Source organism: Zingiber officinale, chromosome 3B (assembly GCF_018446385.1).
Source record: "Zingiber officinale cultivar Zhangliang chromosome 3B, Zo_v1.1, whole genome shotgun sequence".
In the NCBI taxonomy this organism is placed as follows: domain Eukaryota; kingdom Viridiplantae; phylum Streptophyta; class Magnoliopsida; order Zingiberales; family Zingiberaceae; genus Zingiber; species Zingiber officinale.
The window spans coordinates 76,364,000-76,370,507 of record NC_055991.1 but is presented as its reverse complement, the minus strand read 5'-3'; the positions used below and the strand labels follow the sequence as shown (position 1 = coordinate 76,370,507).

The 6,508-nt window shown below is 44.2% G+C and overlaps 1 long non-coding RNA gene across 1 annotated transcript; it reads left to right on the top strand.

Moving 5' to 3' along the window:
• The first annotated feature begins 1,658 nt into the window (after positions 1 to 1,658).
• Positions 1,659 to 2,237, top strand: LOC121968369. The gene is made up of 3 exons (XR_006108097.1): positions 1,659 to 1,819; positions 1,896 to 1,971; positions 2,191 to 2,237. It is a non-coding gene; the product is annotated as an uncharacterized LOC121968369 (long non-coding RNA).
• Positions 2,238 to 6,508: the final 4,271 nt, after the last annotated feature.

Sequence of the window (6,508 nt, the reverse complement as noted above, 5' to 3'; positions counted from 1 at the left end):
GAGATCATCAGACTACATGGTGTTCCGTTGAGTATCATTTCGGATAGAGATCCACGGTTTACGTCTCGTTTCTGGCAGAGTCTGCAGCAGGCCTTGGGCACACAGCTCCGACTTAGTACATCTTTCCATCCACAGACAGATGGACAGTCAGAGCGGACTATTCAGACTCTTGAGGACTTGCTGAGATCATGTGTTATGGATTTTGGAGGCAGTTGGGAGGACCATCTGCCGTTAGTAGAGTTTGCTTACAACAACAGCTTTCATTCGGCTATTCAGATGGCACCGTTTGAGGCGTTGTATGGTAGACCTTGTCAGACACCCGTCCTCTGGGATGAGGTTGGAGAGGCCCAGTTGTTGGGACCTCAGAGAGTTCAACAGGATGCAGAGTTGGTCCGTACTATCAGACGGAGGATGTCAGAGGCGCAGGATCGCCAGAAGAGTTACGCCGATCGGAGACGCAGACCACTAGAGTTCTCTGTTGGTGACCATGTATTTCTGCGAGTTTCACCCACGAAAGGGGTGAAGAGATTTGGCCTCAGAGGTAAGCTAGCTCCGCGGTACATTGGCCCTTTCGAGATCTTAGAGAGGATCGGAGCAGTAGCTTACCGACTGGCACTACCACCGTCCCTGTCAGGCGTGCACGATATATTTCATGTATCCATGCTGAGGAGTTATGTACCCGATTCGACGCATGTACTGGCAGATATTCCAGTTCCAGTTCAGCCTGACATTACTTATGAGGAGGTTCCGGTACGGATTCTCGACCGGAAAGAGCGTCAGTTGCGGAACAAGACTATCCGGCTGGTTAAAGTCGGATAGCAGCATCATTCGGACGAGGAGGCTACTTGGGAGCTCGAGGATACTATCCGAGCTCGATATCCCCATCTTTTCACTTGAGGTATGTGAGTTTATTTACCGTTCAGCAATTATTATTATTATCTGTTATTAGTACTTGCTGATGGTAGATACTGAAATTTGTGGACCAAATTTTTATTAGTGGGGGAGAATGTAAAATACCGGAAAAATGACGATTATTAATAAAGGAATTTTTTGGAATTTTTGGATATTTTTCGGAATTTTTTTGGAGCTCGTATGGACGAGTTAACGGGGATGAAAACGGGGCCTGGAAAAACCTGTTTAGGCTACCCAGTTTTAATAAGGAAAAGTTTTATTTTCTTTTCCTTTTTCCTTTTCTTTTCCTTTTTCCTTTTCTTTTTCTTTATATTTTTCTTTATTTTCTTTAAATCCTTCGTTTCTCTCCCTCCTCGCACCCGAGCCCTCCCGACGCCGCCTTCCTTTCTCCTCCTTGCCCTAACCGCCGGCAGCGGTTACTCCTCTAGCGTACAACCCTAGCGCCGGCCACCGCGTGCTCTCGCCGAGCCCTAGGAGCCGACGCCCTTTTCGCACTCCTCACATCAGAGCCGAACTTCTCTCCTCTTCTTCCTCATCCCCTGCCCCTCACGACGACAGCATTCTCAGCCCTAGCACCGCCGCGACCGCCGCCCTAGCCTCTGCCCCGACTCCAGTGACGCTGATTCTTCTCTCCTCTGTCCAGCCGAAGCCTCGTCTGCCGTAGTCCTTGCTGTGGAGTTTCCAGCGCCGCCGCTGCAACTCACAGAGCCTCCCTTCCTCTTCTCGCGGACACTTGGAGCCGCCGAAAATCGAGCATCCGAACCCTAGGTTGGGTCCCTGAGCGCTGGCCGGAATTTCTCTTCTGGTGTCTCTGTTTGACAGTGCCGAAGACAAGGAGTTGTGCCCTAGTTTTGCTTTTCACAGTGGTTCTGTCTTCATTGTGATCTGCCCTAGCAGAATTGGGAAGGTAAGGGCCATACCTAGCTGTGGAATTAGGTTTGTGGCTAGATCTCAGTTCATGTTTTTCTTTGCTTCTAATCTAGGTCACGGATTGGTGAGGTTTGGTGTATTGTGGGGTGTTTTTGATTTTTGGCAGCAACCCCATCCCGCAGCGGTAAGGTAAGTATTTGGTTTATGGATTTAGTTGACACATTTTTGATACATGTTCTAGGTACGACTTGATACATAATTAATTTGGTTATAGGGTGATTTAGGTTTATAAGTTGTATAACTGTGTGATTGGGGTTCATGAAACTAACCCTAACTAGTCAGTGGATTAGAAATTAGTTTAGCTATTTGTTTATAATTAAATTAGCTAAACTGTGCGATTTAACACAGGACTTTGACGCGAGACGAGTATCTCGGAGTCAGATCGGACCTTTCTATTTTCGGAGGCGGGTACTTTGACTTATGTCTTTTGATATGCATAATAAAGTGTTTAACATATAGCAATGATTGTGTTATCCTTTTGATTCGGTTGGTCACTACATGATCTGTTACATGTTGTTTGTTTATTTATTATGCACTGCATGTTATTATTGACCTGACCATACATGCTTTCGGTAGTGACCCAACCATATGATACATCATGTTCAGGACCTAGGGTTTATATGATACCCTATCTGTTTGTGTACCTTCCATCCGATACATTGACTTGTGGTACACCTTTTATTTATGTATGGATCTTGCTATGCTATTCATGAGATTGCCATGCTTAGTATCATGCATCATGTTTGCATGCTGTGCGATTGTCGGCTCCACTATGGTTGAGCCCATCGCCAGTTACATGTACTGCACACACCACCACCACCCATGGATTAGTGGTATATCAGACAGGTGTGTGGCGGTTCTGCTGTTTGGCTCCGTTGGTCTGAGGACTCAGCGTGGTAGCCGGCAGTCAGCTCCGCTCTGTTTGGCTCCGCTGGCATTTAGTGTAGCAGCGTAGTAGCCGGCAGACGGTGGACTCTGTTTGGCTCCGTTGGTCAGGAGACTCAGCGTGGTAGCCGGCAGAGATTTTTCCTCCCCGTCATTGTGTACCGGGAGATGAGAGCATTGAGCTCCCCCATTTATGATTTGGGGCCAGAGGACAGGAGTACTCCGACAGCATTCCGTCCACTCAGTCACTGTCAGGAGCAGTGATGTCCGAGTGCACGGTCACCATATGCATTTATTGCATTTTATTGTTGTGATTGCTGCACTTATATGCTGCATTTGTATGGATGCATTTGATTGACATGCATACAGGATTATGATTTCTTCGGTCTGACGACCTGTTACCTTTGTACCTTGATTCCGGTTAGTACAGTTATCTCCTGATTTCATTTCAGTTGCATTTATTCCTTCTCGTATTCAGGAGACTGTACGCATGATTAGTGTTGTCTGTTATTTGTTTTATTATGCATATCAGTTGTACCTGCTGAGTGTTGGACTCACCCCGCCTCCATTGTTGATATTTTCAGGTTGAAGCTGTCCGGAGCAGTTCCAGACGTTGGCCCCCCATCTGCACGTAGAGCCAGTTCTCTACTAGTTCGTTATTTGTTTTATTTTGGCCTTTTGCTATATCAGACTTTGTTTTAGTATTATCTTTGGATTTTTCCTATGGATATTGTAGGGAGTGATACCTTTTGATGGATTTTTGATATGATATTGGATTTCATTCTACTACATGCCTGCCTGGACGGCAGAAGAGGTGAGTTCGTTGGATTTGAGCTTTACGAGTGTAGTGGAGTAGGGTGGATTTCGAGTCAGAGTCCTATTGTTATTGATTACTATTATTAACTGCATGGTTGTGACAGCCAGAGGCTGAATATCTTTATAAACTGCGTGGTGTTTATTTTTTTTTTTTTGTTATCATTCCAGCCGCTTGTGGCTGATGTATATGTGATATGTAGAAAGTTTCATATTGTCCGCCGTATAGGGGAGATGCTGCCGAAATTTCTTCGGACAGAGACTCCGTTGGGGCGTGATAAATCGATTGATATAGGTAAGAACATTCTACTCAAGGACGCTATTATACTTAGTTATTTGGCACCAATACAAGTAAGTATAATAACCAAAACAAAAGCCTTTATATATATAGGAAAATGATACAATGAGTCCATATAATAATCATCATATGATTGGCTCTAGGACTCTAACTAACAATCTCCCACTAGCACTAGTGCCAATCAGTGTAGGCTCTAAGGCCCAATGACCTAGTGTGACCATCATGCTTTCTCTGTGCCAAAGCCTTGGTCAAGGGATCAACGATGTTAGCCTCTGTGGGTACTCTGCAAATCTTCACATCTCCTCTATCGATGATCTCTCGAATGAGATGGAAGCGTCGTAGTATGTATTTGGTCCGCTGGTGTGAGCGAGGTTCCTTAGCCTGTGCAATTGCTCCATTGTTGTTACAATAGAGCTCTATCGGATCGGCTATGCTAGGAACCACCCCAAGCTCAGTAATGAACTTGCAGATCCAAACTGTCTCCTTTGCTGCTTCTGATGCAGCAATATACCCGGCCTCTGTTGTAGAATCAGCGACTGTGTCCTGCTTCGAACTCTTCCAGCTCACAGCACCTTCATTTATGCAAAACATGAACCCAGACTGCGATTGATAATCATCCTGGTAAGTTTGGAAGCTAACATCACTGTAACCCTTTACAGCTAGCTCATCATCGCCTCCATATATCAAGAAATATTCTTTAGTCCTTCTCAAGTACTTAAGAATATTCTTGACCGCTATCCAGTGACTTTCACCTGGATCTGACTGGTATCTGCTCGTCATGCTCAAAGCATATGAGACATCAGGACGAGTACATAGCATGGCGTACATGATAGATCCTATAGCTGAAACATTAGGGATCTGATCCATGCGGTCTCTCTCCTCTCTAGAAGAGGGACCTTGAGTCTTCGAAAGACTCACACCATGTGACATCGGTAGAAATCCCTTCTTAGAGTTCTGCATGGCAAACCGTAGTAATACCTTATCAATATATGTACTCTGACTTAGGCCAAGCAATCTCCTAGATCTATCTCTATAGATCTTTATGCCTAGAATGCGGGATGCTTCACCTAAGTCCTTCATTGAGAAACAAGTCGCTAGCCAAGTCTTTACAGACAGCAAAGGGATGTCGTTCCCAATGAGTAGTATGTCATCCACATACAATACAAGGAAGACAACTGTGTTCTCAACAACCTTCTTGTAGACACAGGATTCATCTTCATTCTTGATGAAACCAAACTGTTTGATCGCATCATCGAATTAAAGATTCCAGCTCCGAGAAGCTTGTTTTAGTCCATAAATGAACTTATGCAGCTTGCATACTCTACCAGTATGTAGTGGATCTACAAAACCCTCAGGTTGTGCCATATACACATCATCGAGCAAGTTTCCATTCAGAAACACGGTTTTGACATCCATCTGCCAGATCTCATAATCGTGATATGCTGCAATAGCAAGCATGATCCGAATGGACTTAAACATCGCTACTGGAGAAAAAGTTTCATCATAGTCAATACCATGAATTTGCTTGAAACCTTTAGCTACCAAGCGCCCCTTATAGGTAATAAGTCCATCCATGTTAGTCTTTTTTATAAAGACCCACTTACACCCAATGAGTTTGACGCCTTCAGGTGGATTAACCAAAGTCCATACTTGGTTGGTGTACATGGATTCCATCTCGGATCTCATGGCCTCTAGCCATTTCTCTGAATCTGGTCTCATCACAGCTTCCTGATAGGAGGCAGACTCATTCTCAATGAGCATAACATCATCATGGTTAGATAAGAGAAATGAGTATCTCTCAGGCTGACGACGTACCCTATCAGACCTGCGAAGAGGTAGGTCTACCTGAACTAGTTGTTGTTCCTCAACTCCTTATGGAATAGTGGTTCCAGTTCAACTTCCATCAAGGCTTCAGTGCTATGGTCCATATCTTGAACTTTTCAAGATCGAACGTACTCCCACTAATTTTTCTAGAAACAAAGTCCTTTTCTAGAAATACCCCAGTCTTAGCCACAAACACTTTGTGTTGACTGGGAATGTAGAAGTAATATCCCTTCGTTTCCTTGGGATATCCTATAAAATAGCACTTATCGGATTTGGGTCCCAGTTTGTCCGAGACTTAACGTCGAACGTAAGCTTCACAACCCTAAATCCTCATAAAAGACACCTGGACATCTCTCACAGTCCATATCCTATATAGTGTCTTTATCACAGCCTTGGATGGAACACGGTTAAGTGTGAAGGCTGCTGTATCTAGAGCATATCCTCAAAAGGATATAGGAAGATCTGTGTGACTCATCATAGATCGTACCATATCTAATATGGTACGATTCCTCCTTTCGAACACACCATTCCACTGTGGTGTTCCAGGAGGAGTCAGTTGGGATAGGATCCCACACTCAGCTAGATAGTCACGAAACTCATGGCTAAGGTATTCACCACCTCGATCTGATCGAAGTATTTTAATACACTTGCCTAGCTGGTTTTGTACTTCATTTCTTGAATTCTTTGAACTTTTCAAAGGATTGTGATTTATGTGTCATGAGATACACATAACCATATCTACTGAAGTCATCAGTAAATGTAATAAAGTACCTATAACCACCTCTGGCAGCGACATTGAAAGGGCCACATACATCACTATGTATAAGTCCTAACAAATCGGTCGCT